Genomic DNA, 20,687 nt, shown 5'->3' on the forward strand with positions numbered 1-20,687 from the left:
TATAGTCAATATTTTGTAATAAGCTATAAGGGGAAAGAATCTGAAAAAGAATATATATATATGTGTGTGTGTGTGTGTGTGTATATGTATAACTGAATCACTTTGCTGTACACTTGAAACTAACATAACAACGTGAGTCAACTATACTTCAGTAAAAAAATGTAAACTAAAAGTAGTACAATACTATGGAATAAATTTCAAAAGCACATAGGATAATACCAGATTGATATATAGACACATACATACATATGTAGGAAAAGCATAAAAATATTCATAGGAACGATGAGAAAATTTGGCATAGTCGTTACCTCCAGAGAGGAAGGGAGAGGAATGCAACTGGGGAGAGATACGCCAAGGAGCTGCGCCTGTATCTAGCATTTTGCTAAGGATCTGAAACAAAAATGGCAAAATGTTAAGGTATTACATAGCTAAATGGGGGTTATATGAGTGTTTGTTATATTGGTCTCTGTACTTTTCCCTATGCTTGAAATATTTTAATAAAAAAGAAATAAAAATGTACAATATATTATCTCTGTCCTAACGTAGGGACTGTGTAGATAAAGCAGACAAGACAAACGCCAGCATTTAAGAAAAAAAAAGAAAGGACAAATATATACCCAGACACACAATGTAATTAAAAAGACACAGTTCTCCATGGCCATAAATACTCAGATGAATAAAAGGGAAACTAGTCGTTACTCAGAGCACACACCTGACAAAGACCTAATTGTCGTTTTGCCTTTAAAATATTCTACTTAGATCACAAGAAATAAAACCGACAAGACTGTTTCTGATGGCTGAGATATCTTGCCTAAGTTCAACCAATTTTACTCTTAAGAATTTTTAAGTAATTCACAAATCTAGTAATTCTCAATCACCTGTCATATAGTTCGATAATATTTCAAATAGAGATTCTAGTTTATGACTTAGCATTTAATTAAAACCCACAGTCTCACTTTCTTACCCTATCTAAGAACCAACAGCTTTAAAAATAATGAGATTTGAGATATGCCTAACCAATTTCACACCATATAAGGAAAGCCCTGCTTATGAACTAAGCCGATGTTATATAAAAGAAATTTTAAGCGTTTCTATACTCATTTGTCTTCAACTAAAATTCTGATAAATACAGTGATGAGAAAAGAAAGCTGACAGAAAATATCAGTGAAAACTGCTAAACACTACAAAATCGAAAAACTGCAAAATGTAGAAAAATTGTACATAATTGCCTTTCTCTAAATCAAGTTATATGTAGCAGCATCACGAAAAAATCAAAATCATTTTGAAATTGCAAAATGTTGAATTTAAGAAACAGGCATAGTTTGTTATATAAAAGTTAATTTTTTAAATGTCATAGACTATCGAATCATTCAGCTTTCACACATGACAGACACCATGCTCCCCTCCCACCTGTGGTACTGAGAGGTCCTACCCTAAAACAATCGAGCATTAGATTTGAGCTGGGTGGTGATTTTCCCTAGAGAAAATCTAAAACCAGCTGGGACTATGTAGAATGTTCCCACATATGCACCCCTAACAAAATGTGCAATGCTATGAAGGATAACAGTTGCACTGTACAAACAGTTGCAGTGACAGCTGATTTCAGAACACACCTTTTATGTAAGAGATCAGCCTGCTTGGCTTCCTCTGACCAAATAGACTGGATCCCTATGTTCCATAAGTTTCTTCCTTCCCCAGGCCGTATGCCAAGGTGACTGACCCACTCTTCTCAATAATTTCACTTTTCTTGCTACAGTCATGGGGGCAACCTGCCCCATGTGGTCACTGCCATCTTGCTCTTTATCGATACAGGTATACACCATGCAGTTCCACTGCTTTTTGCAATAATACCACTCCTTCCTTCTTTGATATGATCCACTGGAAGTCCTTTTTCATGTTGACACTCACAGCAGGCTTTAGGAATGCCTTTGGGATATACTGTTGGTTAATGGTGTCATTCGTCTTTTTACCAATGTTGAAGTTATTACCTTTGTATTAATGCAATTCTATCTGATTTTCTAATAGTTACTGTCCTCATATAATAAGGGTCAAACTTCATCTAACTAATATTTATTAAGTGTCAATAGCCAAACTTAGCTGGCTTCATTTCTTGCAACTTCATGTTTACAACTCTTATCTATAGGAGTGACATTATAGTATGTCTCCCTCTGCCACCCACCAAAATCCTTAACCTAAATTATATATTTAATATCTCTCGCTCAAAAAACCTCTGTCTGAGGTGAAGTTCCCCCCCCACCACCATTTACCTGGTTAAGGAAGAGTTAATTTCTCATCATTCCCTTCCCCAGTCTTACTCTGGAAAGTTAGCAATTTGTCTCAGGCTCTTCAGTCCATTCTATTATATATAATACATAATCCATTCTATATAACAGAGTGTGAACTCTGTTACATACACATTTTGCAAGAAAAAAGAGGTGAGAAATGAAAATATGGACGAGAAAAAATAAAAGTTATGATTTACATCAGTGGTCCTCAAACTTGACTATGTATCAGAGCTCTCTGGAGAGCAAGATGAACAGATTGCCCAGGCCCACTGGCCAAGTTTCTCAGTCAGTTGATGAGGGATGGGTCCAGAGAATTTGCTTTTCTAAGAAGTTCAAAAAGGATGCTGCTGCTGCTAGACCACGGATGACACCCTAAGAACTAAGATTTACAGATAACATGAAATTTTTAATAAAAAGTCCAGAAGAATTAACTGGAAAACTAACACAGTAAGATGCCCACTACAAGAATATCAGTTCCACGAAGACACAGACGTCTTATATGCCAACCAAATTTGAAAAATAACTAGGAATGAACTTAAAAAGGAATGTGAAGACTTATAAAACTAAAATTTTACTGAAGTTCATAAAATAATAAAGGACCTGAATAAATGAATACATGGACACAGAGACCTCCCCCCCCACACACACACAATATTGAAGAACAGAAATTTTCCTCAAAATTCATATAGAAATGCAATGCAATTCCAACCAAATTAACAAAGGGTCAGAATTTCTTTGTGGAGGAGGATGGATATTTTGCATGTTGAATCTATAGTTCAATGGAAGAAGTGAACACATAAAAATTGCCCAAATATTTTTTTAAATAAGGGGGGAAGCAACTCCCACTTGATGTATTACTAAGGTACAGTAACAATAACAGTGTGGTACTGCTATGGGAACAGACAGAAGGATCAACAGAACAGAATCCAAAAACAGATCAAAATAAATATGGTTATTAACTATGGTGAATGTGGTAGTTGTAATCATTAGCAAAAAAAGATGAACTTCTCAATAAAGAGGTCTGAGGAAGCTGGATACATGAGTGGGAAAAAACTGAAATTCTATCTACACCATACATATACATCCCAGATGGATTAAATATCTAAATATGAAAAAATAAAATTATAAAAGTAGTAGAATATAAAGATTTTTTTCCTGTTTAATGTTCACATTTTCAAATTACAATAAATGTATTTTATTTTCTTCTTTGTTTTTAATTGAAGTATAGTTAATATACAATATTATATTAGTTTCAGGTGTGCAAGACAGTAATTTGATATTTTTATAGAATACACTCCATACAAAAATAATGATATTCCCTGTGTTGTACATTACATCCTTGTAGCATTTATTTTATACTTAGTAGTTTGTACCTCTTAATCCCCTTCACCTATTTTGCTCCTCCCGCCACCCCCTGCCCTCGGGTAACCACTAGTTTGTTCTCTGTATCTGTGAGTCTGCTTCTGTTTTGTTATATTTGTTCATTTGTTTTATTTTTTAGATTCCACATATAAGTGAAAACATACTGCATTGGACTTTCTCTGCCCAGCTTATTTCACTACGCACAGTACCCTCCAGGTCTATCCATGTTGTCACAAATTGCAAAATTTCATTCTTTTTCTATGACTGAGTAATATTCCATTGTGTATATACACCAAGTCTTCTTTATTCATTCATCTGTTGATGCACATTTAGGGTGCTTCCATATCTTGGCTATTGTGAATAGTGCTGCTATGAACATTGGGGTGCATATATCTTTTCAAATTAGTATTTTCATTTTCTTTGGATAAATGCCCAGGAATGGAGTTGCTGGATCATATGGTAGTTCTACTTTCAATTTTTTGAAGAACCTCCATAGTGTTTTCCACTGTGGCTGCACCAATTTAATTCCCACCAATAGTACACGAGGCTTCCCTTTTCTCCACATCCTTGCCAACACTTATTATTTCTTGTTGTTTTGACCACAGCCATCCTAAAAGGTGTAATGTGCTATCTCACTGTGGTTTTGATTTGCATTTCCCTGATGATTAGTGATGTTGAGCATCTTTTCATGTGCCTGTTGGCAGTCTGTATGTCTCCTTTGGAAAAATGCCTATTCAAGTCCTCTGCCATTTTTTAATCAAGTTATTTGTTTTTTTAAATTGAGCTGTATAAGTTCTTTATACATTTTGGATATTAAACCATAAAACTCCTAGAAGAAAGCAAAGGCAGTAGACTCTTTGACCTTGGTCTTAGAGATATGTTTTTGGATCTGTCTCCACGGATAGGGGAAACAAAAGCAAAAATAAACAAATGGGACCTAATCAAACTTAAAAGCTTTTGCACAGCAAAGGAAACTATCAAGAAAACAGAAAGGTAACCTACTGAATGGGAGAGAATATCTTTTTAATATGACATAAATAAAATCTTTCTAAGGGCCAACACAAAACACAGAAGCCATAAAGAAAATAAAAGTGGTCTGTAAGTTTGTTAGTTAAAAAAAATTTACAATTTTATATGGTGCAACACACCATAACAAACTTAAAAGACAAAGGGAAGTGGAGAGACCTGCAACAAATACAACAGGCAAAAGTTTAAGGCTCATCATACATAAAGTATTCCCCCAAAAATCATTAATAAAGATGAGCAACACAGTGGGCAAGTATTTGAACAGGGCTTTCATAGAAGAAGAGTAACAACAAAGAGAAGAAGCATAAGAAAAGATGTTCAACCTCAATTTGTGTGTGTGCGTGAGTGTGTCAGAAACCAAGAGAAAATCCACAGCATGTTAAAGACTCATTACTGTTTGTCTCCACATTTAAAAAAAAATTGTATTGATGTATAGTTGATATTATATAAGTTTCAGGTATACAACAAAGTGATTCACAATTTTTAAAGGCTATACTCCATTTATAGTTATTATAAAATATTGGCTATATTCCCTGTGCTGTGCAATATATCCTTGTATCATCTTTATTTTATACATAGTAGTTTGAATCTCTTAATCCTCTACTCCTATCTTTCCCCTACCCCCTTCCCTCTCCCCACTGATAACCACTAGTTTGTTCTTTATATCTGTGAGTATGTTTCTTTTTTGTTATATTCACTAGCTTGTTTTATTTTTTAGATTCTACATATAAGTGATATCATACAGTAATTGTCTTTCTGTCTGACTTATTTCACTAAGCAAAATACCCTCCAAGTCCATCCATGTTGTTGCAAATGGCAAAATTTTCATTCTTTTTTTATGGCTAAGTAGTATCACATTATGTGTGTGTGTGTGTGCACACGTGCACGTGCATGCGTGTGTGTGTGTATCACATCTTCTTTATCCATTCATCTGTTGGTGGACACTTAGGTTGCTTCCATATCTTGGCTATTATAAATAATGCTGTTATGAACACTGGGGTGCATGTATCTTTTCAAATTAGTGTTTTCTTTTTTTTTCAGCTATATACCCAGGAGTGGAACTGCTGGATCATATGGGAGTTCTATTTTTAGTTTTTTGAGAAACCTCCATACTGTATTCCACATTTTTACCTTCAAAAGATAATAAGAGACCTCTCAGGTCCTACTTACCATGAAGAATCCTGTATCTCCACTAAAAATTACGAACAAGAAAATGACAAAGTAAAGGAAACCAGAAATAAAATGAAAAGATAACCCACAGATTGGGAGAAGATATATGCAAATGATGTGACCGACAAGGGATTAGCCTACAAAATTTACAAACAGCTCATGAAGCTTAATATCATCAAAACAAACAACCCAATCAAAAAATGGGCAGAAGACCTAAATCAACATTTCTCCAAAGAAGACATACAGATGGCCAAGAGGCACATGAAAAGATGTTCAACATCGCTAATTATTAGATAATTGCAAATCAAAACTACAATGAGAGATCATCTCGCACCAGTCAAAATAGCTATCATCAAAAAATCCACAAACAATAAATGCCAGAGAGGGTGTAGAGAGAAGGGAACCCTCCTATACTGTTGGTGGGAATGTAAATTGGTGCAGCCACTATGGAGAACAGTATGGAAGTTTCTTAAAAAGCTAAAAATAGAGTTACGATATGATCCAGCTATCCCACTCCTGAACATATATCTGGACAAAACTATAATTTGAAAAGATACATGCACCCTAATGTTCATTACAGCACTATTTACAACAGCCAAGACATGGAAGCAACCTAAATGTCCATCAGTAAGTGAATGGATAAAGAAGATGTGGTACATATACCCAATGGAATATTACTCGGCCATTAAAAAGGAATGAAGTAATGCCATTTGCAGCAACATGGATGGACCTAGAGATTATGATATTAAGTGAACTAAGTCAGACAGAGAAAGACAAACATTATATGATATCGTTATATGTGGAATCTAAAAAAAAATGATACAAATGAACTTATTTACAAAACAGAAATAGACTCACAGATACAGAAAACAAACTTATGGTTACCAAAGGGGAAAAGTGGGAGGAGGGATAAATTAGGAGTTTGGGGGTTAAAATATACACATTACTGTATATAAAATAGATAACCAACAAGGATCTACTGTATAGCACAGGGAACTCTACTCAGTATCTTGTAATAACCTATAACAGAAAAGAATCTAAAAAAGAATACATACATATATATATATAATTGAATCATTTTGCTGTACACCTGAAACTAACACAACATTGTAAATCAACTATATTTCAATGAAAATTTTAAAAACCCTAGGTACAATAAAATATTATACCTAAAAAAGAGAAAATGACAAAGTAATGTAGAGCAAGGTGACTGTAGTTAATAATACTGTATTGCATTTGGAATTTGTTAAGAGAGTAAATCTTAAAAGTTCCCATCACAAGAAAAAAAGTTGTATCTATGTACAGTGACATATGTTAACTAGACTTACTGAGGTGATCATTTTACAATATATACAAATATTGATTCATTATGTTGCATAACTGAAATTAACACAATGTTATATGTCATTTATACCTCAATTAAAAAAAGAGAGAGAGGGAGAAAGACAATGAAGATGAAGAAAAAGGCTTACAAAAAAACCTTTTTAATGAAATCTATACAGAAAATCAGGGAAGAGAAACAAAAACTTATTGTGCATTTTACTGGGGAAGACAATTAAGTGGGTTTATCTATTAAAGTTTCCAGTTTGGGGTTAGTTTAAGCAAGCAGGTGAAGGTTGTTTATTTCCCATCTTCATGCTAGCAGGCCAAAATTCAATTTGTCCTCCATGTTCCAAAGGGTAACATTCTTAAGTGCTTTTATATTACAGTAATCACCTTACCAGAAAGCTGTTTATCCAAGCAAAATGAGATTCATAAGCTATCTTAAAACAAAAACGCTTTTATCTCCAATATAATGGAAAAATCAAGCTCCAAGAGACTCTCAAAAAATCTAGATGCAATGCAGTGTTTTATTACATTATATTTTTCTAGTATTATAAAAATAAAGAATGAATCATTTTATTGTCTCTGCACCAGAGGCCTTTAAGCTGAAGGAGTCTAGTTTTCAAATCAATATATAGCTGAAATCTGAAGTCCACACTCTAAACACTAAGCAAAATCTAAATAATAGCAAAAGAAATGAAAGTATTTCTTTCCCAGTGATAAAATCAGTATAGCATTTCTTTAAAAAGTATCAGTCATTCCCCCAAATAACTTAGGGCAATATGAATAGAAGGTGCTTATCTTTTGACTATATTTTGGACAAAATTTTTATGTGAAAAATTTGAAAAATTCAAACAGATTTTGAAAAGTCTACTCATTTATATATATTAAATAATTTATATTATAATTTATATAATACATATTATATACATATATTTGTTATTTTGACCAAGAAGAATATATTGAATTCTACCCACATGATCAGCTAATTATATTAAGAACTCTATTTAATTAAGATCCACTGTAATTTATATACCACAATCAATCTTAGCAAAAAATGTGAGTATTTAATTGTAATCTGTCTTCTTAAAGGTTTATCATATTCTTCAATGTTAAATTAAAAAGACAAAGAATTTCCTTTTAAAAAGATACAATACTGTTTTAACACCCCATTCAGTCATAATCAACATGAGTCAATTATATGAAAAACAATAAAAACCTGGTTGTCTGACCACAGTGAGTACAGTCCATTTACTAGAGTTTTCTCTCGTTTTAGTAAGTGACTTTCAAATATGGTAAAAACCTTTAAATGACAATTCACTAATCAGAACTCCATAGAAAGCCAACATTCCAGACAAAAACTTTTCCAAAATAAATCTCCACTTTACTAATTAGGTCACTCAACTTTTACCGTGTAAGGAATTCAAGGGAGTACACAGAACATGCAGGTCTGGATAAAAATAATAGTTTTTCTGGGTCCCTACCAGGTAAATTTAGCAAACTTAACAAAATGAAAGAAGGAAGGAAGGGAAGTGCAGGTAGCTCTATACTTTATACAATCTTTCATATCCATAGTATGAGTCATATTATGAGATATATACAGGCCTGAAGTTTGTTGATTAATCAAAAAAGTTAAAATAAGAATCATTTGTGACTTGCCTTATCATTTGATCTAGAGACAAGGCTTTTTCTTTGTATATAGGCCTGCTAATTGGATCTTATTCCATAAGTTAACCTCACCCAAAACAGTGAATGCATGAACTGTGATTTATAGATTTGTTTTCTTCAAAACAGAAAGAGAAGATAAAGCCACTTGCACAGCAATATGAATTCAGAATCCTTAGGAGTTTTTACAATTTCCTCCAAATCTTTTAAAACTGCAGGTCCAGGACTGAGGTGAACTGAGTGACATCTCAGGCTGAAAATGTTGAGGGTTTTCCCAAAACTCAGTAATCAAGATAAGTGCTAATTTAATGCAATACTTAATGGTGAAAGATTGGATGCTTGCCCTGTACAATCAAGAACAACACAAGGGTAACTGCTCTTACTATTTCTATTCAACAATGTGCTCAAAGTAGTAGCCAGGGCAACTAGTCAAGAAAAAAAAATAAAAGGCATCCAGGTTGGAAAGGAGGCAATGAAACTTTCTCTATTAGCAGATGACATGAACTTATGTATAGAAAATCCTAAGGAACTGGGTAAAAGACTATTAGAATTAATAAATGAGTTCAGCAAGGTTACAGGATACAATTTCAATATATAGAAATCAATTGTACTTCTATACACTTGCAATAAACAATATAAAATGGAATTAAGAAAACAATTTCATTAATAATAGCATGCAAAAGGAAAGAACACTTTGGAATAAATTTAACAAAAGAAGCACAAAACTTATATCCTGAAAACTACAAAACACTGCTGAAAAAAAAAGTTCAGTAAGATCTAAATAAATGGGAAAACATCCCATGTTCATGGATTGAATTAATAATGTTAAGATGGCAATGCTCCCCAAACTGATCTGAAGATTTAACATAGACCCTATCAGAATCTCAACTGACTTCTTTGTAGAAACTGTCTAGCTGATTCTAAAATTCATATATAATTGCAAGGGGCCTAGCACAGTCAGAACAATATTGAAAAACAAGAACAAAGTGGGAAGACTCAAATTTCCTAATTTCAAAACTTACTACAAAGCAATGATAATCAAAACAGTGTGGTGCTGGCACAAGAATAGACATAGAGATCAGTAGAATGGAATTGATAATCCAGAAATAAAGCCATGTATCTGTGGTCAACTGATACAACAAGGGTATCAAGATCATTCAGTAGGGAAAAGACAGTCCCTTCAACAAATGGTACTAAGCACAACTGGATAGCCACATGCAAAAGAATGAAGTTGGACCCTTACTTCATACAATATACAAAAATAACTAAAATGAATCAAAAACCTAAATGTTAGAGCTGAATGATAAAATTCTTAGAAGAAAACATACAGGTAAATCCTTATGCCCTCAGGTTTGGCAAACAATTCTTAAATATGACACCATAAGCACAAACAACGAAAGAAAATATAGATAATTTGAACTTTATCAAATTAAAAACTTTTGTGTACCAAAGTATATTATCAAGAAAAGTGAAAAGACAACCTACAGAATGGGGGAAAATATCTGCAAATATATGTCTGACAAGGGATTAATATACAGAACTCCAACTCAACAACAACAAAAAACTCAATTAAGAAATGAACAAAGATCACAAAGAGACATTTCTGTAAAGAAGATATGCAAATGACCAAAAAAACACATGAAAAGATGCTCAACATCACTAATCATTAGCAAAAAACAGATCAAATTCACATTAAGATACTACTTCTCACCTATTAGGATGGCTATTAGGAAAAACAAAACAAAACCAGGTAATTAATGAATGTTGGCTAGGGAATGGAGAAATTGGAACTCCTGTGCACTGTTGGTGGGAATTTTTGCAAAATGGCACAATTTCTGTGGAATGCAGTTTGGCAGTTCCTAAATAAGTTGAACATAGTATTACCATATGACTTGCACATCCACTTCTAGGAATATACCCAAAAGATTTGAAAACAGCTTATCAAACAAAAACTTTTACATGCATGTTCATAGCAGCACTGTTCAAAGTAGCCCAAAATAGGAAACAACACCAATGACCATCAATTCATGAATGAATAAAATGTGTTATAGCCATATAATGGAATACCATTCAGCCACAAAAAGAAATGAAGTGCTATTCATGCTACAACATGGATGACCACTGAAAACATTACACTAACTTAAAGAAGCCAGTCAAAAAAGGTAACATTTTGTATGATTCCATTCACATGCAATGTGCAGAATAGGGCAAACCATAGAGACAGGAAGTAGATTAGTAGTTGCTTAGGGCTGAAGGAGATAGGGGGTGGGAGGGGAGTTATCTAAAGAGCAGGGGTTTATTTTTCTGGTGATAAAAATATACCAAAATTGACTGTGGTAATATTTGCACATATCTGTGAATTTACTAAAAATTATGGAATTGCACATTTTTTAAATTGAATTATAGCTGATTTACAATGTTGTGTTAGTTTCAGGTATACAGCAAAGTGATTCACTTATATATATATATGTATACATATATACTCTTTTTCAGATTACTTTCCATTATAGTTTATTATAAGATACTGAATATAGTTCCCTGTGCTATACAGTAGGCCCTTGTTGGTTATCTATTTTATATATAGTAGTTTGTATCTGCTAATCCCAAACTCCTAATTCATCCCTCCCCCACCTCTCCCCTTTGGTAACCATAAGTTTGTTTTCTATGTCTGTGAGTCTGTTTCTGTTTTGTAAATAAGTTCATTTGTATCATTTTTTCAGATTCCACATATAAGTGATATCATATGATACTTGTCTTTGTGTGACTTACTTCACTTAATATGATAATCTCTAGGTCCATCCATGTTGCTGTAAATGGCATTATTTCATTATTTTTTATGGCTGAGTAATACTCCATTGTATATATGTACCACATCTTCTTTATCCATTCATCTGTCAATGGACATTTAGGTTGTTTCCATGCCTTGGCTATTATAAATAGGAATTGCACATTTTAAATGAATGGATCCTATGGTATGTGAATTAAAACTCAATAAACCTGTTTTTAAAAAAATCTAAATTAACACAGAAAACCCATGATGAACAAAATCAGTACTTTAAATAAAGATAGCATCAGTATTACTGATTTTTTAAAAAATTTCCTCAAGCTTCTGTATGGCTCAGCAGGGCACTGCAGCTATCTCACCCATAACCCAATGACAGCTTTTTAAATTTTAAGCATTTAAATGGAGCCCTGAAATTTCAAGAGTCACCCCAATACATTCAACTCTCTTTTCTTAGAAACAGCTCTCTTTTCACACTCACATTTGAATGGTGACTGTAATATTTTAAATAATGTAATCACAATAACTAGCACAAATGGCATAAAGAGGTTTGTTTCATACCAAACCACTGACATGATGACATGAGCAGTACAAGCAAAACTGGAAGGACAACTAGTGAAGAGACCCCTAGTCAAGAGAATTCAATGCATGGTGGCATCAATTAATATCACTTAAAGGCCCTTGACTTGTTAAATGAGGCTTCTAATGTACTTGTTTTGGAAGAGGGTTGACAGGTAAAATATAGGATATCCAGCTGAACTCAAATTTTAGACAAACAGTGGGTACATTTGTAGTATAAAAATGTCGACAATATTGCATGGAACTTCCTTATACTAAAAATATTAGTTGTTGTTTACCTGAAATTCAAATTATCTGAGCATCCTGTATTTTTATTTGCTAAATCTGACAGCCCTAATTTGAGGAAATAATTGCTAGTAGGGCAAACCATGGGAATTGAAGACGGCCAGTGAGGGTGGCTGTGGATTTTGAGTCTGCCCTATGAACTACAGCTTCGTGAATTTTTTAATAAGAGTGAAGAAAGAAAGATCATTGGAAAAAAAACAAGACTTCACTCTGTGAAATATTTTCATTACTTACCATTTCCAACCACTACTCCATTTACCCCAGTAGACTAGAAAACATAACTTTTACAACTGTCTACATATTTACTTACAGAAACACACATAAAATTTTTTCTAATATTTCTAATTAAAATATTTCTCCCTTCTTTCCTGAATTTCATATTACTAACAATAAAAGATAGGTGTAAGGCTTTGGTTTCAGTTAGTATTTAAAAGAGAAAGAACAAAGTTCAATTGCAAGTGTCCAGAACACCAAGGTTTATATTTAGAACTTCCATCTCCCTTCAAAGTTCAGGACTCATGCTTGAAAGCCTCGTTTCCTCTAGACTTCATACAGAAAGATGGCCAGCAGTCCAGCTGAGAGACCTATAGCCACCCCCAGTACAGAGGCCCAACCTCCCATCACTCACCTGGGCAAGAGCACAGAGGCACCTGTATTTAATCCTTTATCTGCTTTATCAAGGACAAAAAACAGTTTGCTTAAAAGAGCTTTAACCAAAGTGCTTAGAAATTATGAGAGAGAAAAAAAGGCGGGAAAAGGAAAAAGGGATACAGCAAGGGGCTATGTAAATACGTTGTTTTTAATAAGTTCGTGTCAGTCTTACACTGCTGCTACGTTAAGCCTATGTGATCTTCACAACATCTCATTGAAGCAGAGAGGTGCAAGTTATAGCCAATTACAAGTGAGGGAATTGAATAAAAACCTTGAGCAAACCATCTGCTATTACAATAACCTATATCACCATGAAAAGGCCAATTAACTAACTACCTGGTATTTCACATTTTCATTACCACATTGCGCTGGATGTCTTTAAGTTTCATTAAGGTAGAAATCGTCTTAGAGATCCAACTTAAGATCTTCTTATTATATACACAAGGCTATTCAATGCAGCACTATTTGCAAAAGCAGAAATAGTCCAAATATCCATCAATAAGGGACTGACTGAATAAACTAGTGTACATATACACAATGGAGTACTAAGCAGCTATAGAACAGAATGAGGAACATCTCCATATACTACTGCAAGGTTATCTCCAGAATATATTCCTAAGCAAAGCAAAACAAAACAAAAATAAACAAACAAAAAAAAACCCCTCAGTGTGTACAGTGTGCTACTGTTTATCTAAGAAAGGATGAGGGATGGTTACCTATATGAGAAGGAGAGAAAGGTAATAGTTGAACTTCTTTGAATACGTCTTCTTCTGTAGACTTGACTTTTGAACTGTGTAAACATCATACCTAATTCAAAATTATATTTAAAAACCAATATTAAAAATCAAAAGCAAAATTAAATAAATGGCCCAAACTGTGTATCCTTTTGGTTGTATGACTGCAGAAACAGAAACTATAATTCAAGTGACTTTATTTTTTTTATTTATTTATTTTTTTAACATCTTTATTGGAGTATAATTGCTTTACAATGGTGTGTTAGTTTCTGCTTTATAACAAGTCAAGTGACTTTAAAACACAACTCAAGTGTAAATTTCTAGTGGGATATACTTTAAGGACAAAAAAGGCCTGCCCAAAAGGGCAACTGTGCACACGTGCAAACACACATATTGTAAATTGCTTCCAATAATCACGTTGTTGACGGTTGTGCTGTATTGTTATTCTGAGGCCGTTGTGTATATATGGTGGGATAAACAAAATGACAATTATGTAGGTATCACTGAATCTTTGTATTTGTCGAAAGGGGATACATATGTAATATCATTGAGGTTAATTAAGTTTGAATTGCCTTTATCAATAAGAACTCATGATATAGTTTATCTTAAAGAAAAATTATAGTTGTGTATCCAGGAAAGGCTTTAAAACAATGACCCATCTAGTAGCAATAATACTCCTAATAATTATATTGTGATATCTAAATAACATTCCCCTCCAAAAGAAGAAACAAAGGCTCCATTTTTTAAATGGCTGATGATGGGGTCTACAGCAGAAATGTACAAGAGGACCCTGGAATATCTTCTACTGAAAAGTAAGGAACCCATCAAAGACTCCCAGGGCATGTCAAAAGGACTCTGAAGCCAATATAAATAAGCTTCCATTGCCCAAATATGGGATCATTTGAGGATCAATAAGGGTAATAACTACAGAGATCGAAGCACATCATATATGTTTAAATGCAAGGTTCATAATCATGCTAAAAATGATTAGTGATCATCTTTGGAAGGTGCTAAAGAACCAGCCCATTATTTTGAAAACTGGAAAATAAATAAAGGGAAAGTATCAATCACTCATCCTCCCTTTTCCATGTGATTTCTACATCAGGATAAATGTACCAGAAAAGCGGTAAGTGCAAAAAACTTGGGAAACAGTGAGGACAGTGTCAAAATCAGGCGAGAGGAACTGTGGGGCACCAACCACAGTGTGGAAAACCAGTAGGTAAGTGGAGAGGGTGACGGCAAGAAGAGGTTGCAAACTGTCGTGATGGTCTAAAAAGAGTGACAGGGAGGCCTGGGGACAAAACAGTGGTAAGGAAGAGTGGACAGATTTAATTAACTAATTGGATGGATGAGAGGAGTGAAAATTATCAGTAAAGTTTTTATATCTTGGGTGATTGATGGATGGTAGTGCCATTAACCAAATTGATGATTCTAAGGAAAAGCAATTCTCTTATTGAATTCCAACAAAGTTCAAAATTATCCTTAGAAAAAAATGCACACTGGCCAATTAGGGAATAAGGAAAAAGAGGAAAAGTGCTGGTACTGCCCTTCTTCCTAGAATCTTTACTTTTCCCATAAGATCCATTTTTACTTCCAATGTATACTTTTTTACATGTTGACTTTTACTATGTTCATTTCTGGCTCTCTTTCATTGGAAGACACTTCCAGTAAGTGATCTATACTCAATGGTTCCAGGACGAGTCCAAAGTCCTCGCTCAACCAATTTCTAGCTGTGTGACTTTGGGCCATTTACCTTTCAAAGCCTCAACAATCTTATCTGTAAAAACAGATAATAGTATTTATCCTACATTTTTCCATGCTGACCATTCATTCACCTAATAAACTACAAGGACAGCAGTGAAAGCAGTGGCAGCAGCAAAAATATAATTTAATGCTGCTATGAGTACTGTAAAGCAGGAGAATAAAGTGAGATGATGCAAAAAATGGCATGTATGTTTTTAATTATGATAGAAGATATTATTTCCTCAACTTATAATTACTTATCAAGAGTTGCTAGATGCACAGCATGGTGGAGGATTAACCATACATTATCGGGCATTTGATAAAAACCAACTACTTGCCAAGTACTCTCCTAAGTAACTAGTGTGTACATTTCCAGCAAGTCTCAATACCCGTGAAGGCAGACATAATTATCTGAAATTCACCAATGAGGACCCTGAGACCCAGAGATTAAATAACGTGTCCAATGTCAAAACAGCCAGGAATCTAACCCAGGAATCTCTCCTGGATCAAGTGCAAGGTGCCTAAAATGAATGCTGGTCACAAAACTACCACTGAAAATATTTGGGGACTTTTTCCCACTTTTTAACAGGATAAATTAGAGCACCATTTCTTTCAGTAAAGCAGAAAGAATTTTACTTTCCAATAATATCCCATCACAAAATGTCACTAAAACAATCTATAGCAAAATTACCTGAATATAAAGCCAAGCAATCCTTATTAACACATAAAATGAAAATGTACAGTATCTTACAATATAATGCCTAGAATGAACCAATTTGGGGGGAACTTCATCTATTCAAAGTGTAGCAAAGAAATAAGTAACTAAAAGGCCTCAGAGACAAAACAGATGCCACAAAGTTCAAGCACAAATGCACATTCATGTTAGTAACTAACATGCCCCTTAGTCCTTCGAGTACAATTCCTAAGAAGCTTGGCAAACTGGTTTTAAGCCTGCAACAAATCATTAGCGGGGCAAGAAGGGAGCCACAGGAAGGCATAGTGACAACTGCAACGTATGACATCTGACAGCAATAGAAAGGGGAAAATCATAAAAACCAGTTCAAGGAGGGTAAGGAGAGCACAACACTCTGGGATCATATATTATAGAAGCAAACAGTTTTACAAGTCTCAACAGATCCTAAGGGCATCTCTAAGAGACTCTCAGTAATAGCTGTAAAGATGGCTGCGAGTCAGCAAGAACTATATTTAACTGAAGTGTTTAAAATGAAAAGTACATTGGTGTTAAGCGGGTAAATTGTTATTTAAAAAGAAAAAGTCTAGAATGGTTCATTTCCCAAGGAATCAAGAAATCTGAGGTTCTAACTGTCATGAGCAGCACCTTCACTTTTTATCACCTTATTTTCAATCAACATATAGCAAATTCCCTAAAGCTATTTCAACCATTTTAACCCTGCTATTAAGATAGATCTTATAATGTATAAAGAATTAGGGGGTAAAGATAACATGCATATCAAGAGATTTGGGAGCTTATAGCAAGAAAAATTCACTCTTCATCACTATACAAATACATTTATTAATGAAGAAAATGCACATGAGAGATATAGTTTACTGTCTGCACCGCCATTACTAGTAGAAATAATACAGAAAAAAGTGTGTACATTAGAATATAACTTCCTTTCCAAGCCTCAGGACACATACACACCCCAACTTGCCTCCATATTAGGTGTGCCTCAGGCTCTTGATCCTCCCAATGAAATGTTCTACACTATCTCTGGGCAACACTCCCATACAGTATCCCAGATACAACCCTTCCATTCTCATGGTTAAGAACATGGACTCTGCAAATAGCCAGCCTGTGTTCAAATTCTAGCTCTGACCACTGAATTGTGTGACCCTGGGCACTTAATTCTCATCTGTAAAATGGACAGTAGAAGTACCTAGCACTTAACATCACTGAAAAAAGGTTAGTGATATGTAATTCAGAGCACACCTACAAAGAACCAGGCACTGTGTAGGGCATTAGGGATACTGGGATGAATAAGGAACAGTCACCGCCTTCAAAGAACTCAATCTCATGGGGAAAACAGACCATTAAAATAGAGCATATATGTGCTATGAATAAAGGTATGTACGCTATGGGGCAACAGAACACAGAAAAGGAAGACTTAACCCTATGGATTCCCAGAGGACAGGTCTCCTGTGTCTTAAAAGAAGTTAGACAAGCAAAACAAAGGCTACAATAATATCTTCTGAGGCACAATTAGGTTTAATGACTGCGAATCATGTATAAGTGAATGTGAGGTACTTTGTGTTTGTAAACTGCAAAGCATTATATGCACATTATTGACTTAAGCTACCGAAAATACCCAGCTGCCCGCAAACCTCTTCCCCATCCACCAATCTGGCAGCCTGAAATAATCCCACAATAAAGGTTCATCTCCCAAGCATGCTTTACATCCTTTTAGAAAAATCAAAACACACCTAAAAGTGGAGGCAGATGAAAAGAGAACTAATATTTATAGAAGTCCTCTATGTACCATGCACTTTACATTACTTATTTCACCTAATCCTCAAACAACCCAGTGAGGAAGGTATCTGGATCCTCATTTTACGATTAAAAAAGAAGAAGCTCCACAAGGTTAATTAATGTGCCCAATGTCACAGCTACTAAGTGTATGAGTTAAGATTCTAACATTGAAAACCTGAACTGCAATCACTAAATTACACTGCTACCCTAGTATACCAACCAGGAGTAACACACATTAAGGGGTCACTGTGTTAGTTTGCTGGAGCTGCCATAACCAAGTACCACAGACAGGGTGGCTTCAATAACAGAAATGTATGTCTTACAATTCTGGAGGCTAGAAGTCTGACATCAAGGTGTCGGCAAGGTTGGTTTCTTCTGAGGCCTTTCTCCTTGAGAGAGACAGCAGATGGCCTGTGTCTTCATACGGACTTCCCTCTGTGCCCTAATCTCCTCTTCTTATGAGGACATCAGTCATACTGGATTAGGGCCCACCCTAATATACCCTATCTCCAAATACAGTCAAATACAGTCCAAATACAGACTTCAACACCTGGATTTAGCAGGAAACACAAACAATTCAGCCTGTAACAGTCACACAGTGAAAAAGATCCTCCTTTTAAGAGTACATGGGGAAGGACCTTAAATGTTTTTAAATCATTAATGAACTTTGTCAAGTTTCTATTGAGAAATACAGGTATGCACTCACAGCAAGATACAGCCAAGGAGTCAGTGATTACCACTCCCTAGGGAGCATTTTGGAAACGTATTGGGGTGCTTTTACAACTCTTAATTATTGGGGGGAACCACTCTGGCAGAGGCCAGAGGCATGGAATGTGGAGCAGTCCCACATAACAAAGAATCACCTCATAACCCAGAAGAGAGAAATGTTATGTCAGACCAAACCCAACACAGGTAGGTATCAGGAGCGCTCTTAATATATGTTACTATGAGGTAGATTTTCTTAAAAGTTAAGAGAAAATGCCAATAATTTAGGGCAAAGACTTTATGGAGATAGAAGTTTGAATCAAATAAAGACATCATATCAAAATTAAATGATGTACTCACTCCATGCTCTATATATTAGAGCATTTTCAACCTCCCACTTGTTGAAAAGGATTTTAATGCAATAATGGCATTCCAGCAAAAGCAATGAAACCTCTGCAAAAATGTCACAGAGGATATGAGAATCCTTTTATTAAATTTCAAACAAAACGTTATTAAATTAGTAGCCACATAAGCCATGTCGATCTTGATAAAAGTTACTTTTAATATTTCAGATTATTGTCACACTATATATTTTTGAAATTTTTCATAACACTAAAAAAGCTCTTCTGTGAAAGATGATATTGAAAGTAGTTGGGGGCTGCCTGTTGTCTTTCAGTCTTCTCTGTGTAGAGACATCTGTTGCACAACTTCTGCATAGCTTCTTGTTTTATTGTTTCTCTTTTTAAACCATCCTCTATTCCTCATCACCTAGAGAAGGATATGGTCTTTGAGGTCTTTTGAAGTACTGGGAACCCAAAATATGCCTCAACAGGTGATAGCATATTTCAAAATACAAGATATGCTTTCTGTGATACCTCGTCAGTACCCTGTCCCATATCATAACATAAGGAATTATTTTGTCACTAGACCTACAAATATGGCCCAGGTCATTTGTGAGAATATCATACTTCCTCATTTTCTCCATGTTGACAGTCTATAATTTGTCCTGGCATGCTTTTCTCTACTTCAAGTATTTCCTTCTTTCTCTTATCATACACAAACAAGTCTTGTCGGTTATCACTTATTCTAACATTTTTATTACAGTCCACGTGCATCACTGATTTTTCATTTCCCTGAACTTCTTATACAGAATCATTGTCTTACTTCTCACAAACACAAACTTACTCTGTAGAAACAGGTACAAGCATCAGTTACATCATTCCATCCTCTAGTACAAGTGCCCTCACAATTACACCCCCAAACACAGACTGTGTTATGTGTTATACTCATTTATCCTTTATATTATTATCCTGGTGTTGTATGTTTTATAATATGTATAGGCAGGTTATATTACCTATGAACTTTATTTCTTACACTACAAAAAATTTATTTAAAAGGGGGAGTTCGGGGAAGATAGGGTTGAGGGCCACATAGAGTGACTTACAGAGACCTGAAGCAGAAGAACTCGGAAATGGACCTGAATTTAGTCAAGATGAAAAGGAAAATGTGCTACATTACTGGTGCTTTCATAGCTCAGCAAACAGAACTAAGAAACAGTAGCCCAGAAATTGGAAGCAACAAAGTTGAAGAAAGAGTAAAGGGGTTAAACCTAATAATTAAGTGTGAATATGCAAAACTGACTCTTGGTAATGGTGCTTAGACCAATTCCAGCAGCAGCCATATCATCAGGGTTGATTAAGGAAGCTAAGATAGAAGATGTGAAGAAAAAGTAGAACTTCAATCCTGAAAGAGTAGCAAGAAGCTGAACCTCTCTAAATACATCAAGTCTTTAAATAAAGTCTATGGCCCACATAACATGCTCACCACTAGAGTAAAAGCTTAGTTGTACTGCAACTGGCCTGTTGTGTGGTATTATGGGCTGGACCTCA

At 34.8% G+C, this 20,687-nt stretch overlaps 1 protein-coding gene across 12 annotated transcripts in view; it reads right to left on the reverse strand.

Annotated features, from left to right (window-relative positions):
* KLHL13 (kelch like family member 13) overlaps positions 1 to 20,687 on the reverse strand; it is a 386,710-nt gene that overhangs the window by 122,577 nt on the left and 243,446 nt on the right. For 5 of the 12 annotated variants that reach the window (XM_082377201.1, XM_082377213.1, XM_082377212.1 and 2 more), the window contains one exon: positions 309 to 390. The exons of the other annotated variants lie outside the window; for them this stretch is intronic. The gene's annotated coding sequence lies outside the window, so the exon portion shown is untranslated. The remainder of the gene's footprint in view (positions 1 to 308; positions 391 to 20,687) is intronic. 12 annotated transcript variants of the gene reach the window in all.

Source organism: Balaenoptera borealis (assembly GCF_965194805.1).
Source record: "Balaenoptera borealis genome assembly, chromosome: X".
NCBI lineage: Eukaryota > Metazoa > Chordata > Mammalia > Artiodactyla > Balaenopteridae > Balaenoptera > Balaenoptera borealis.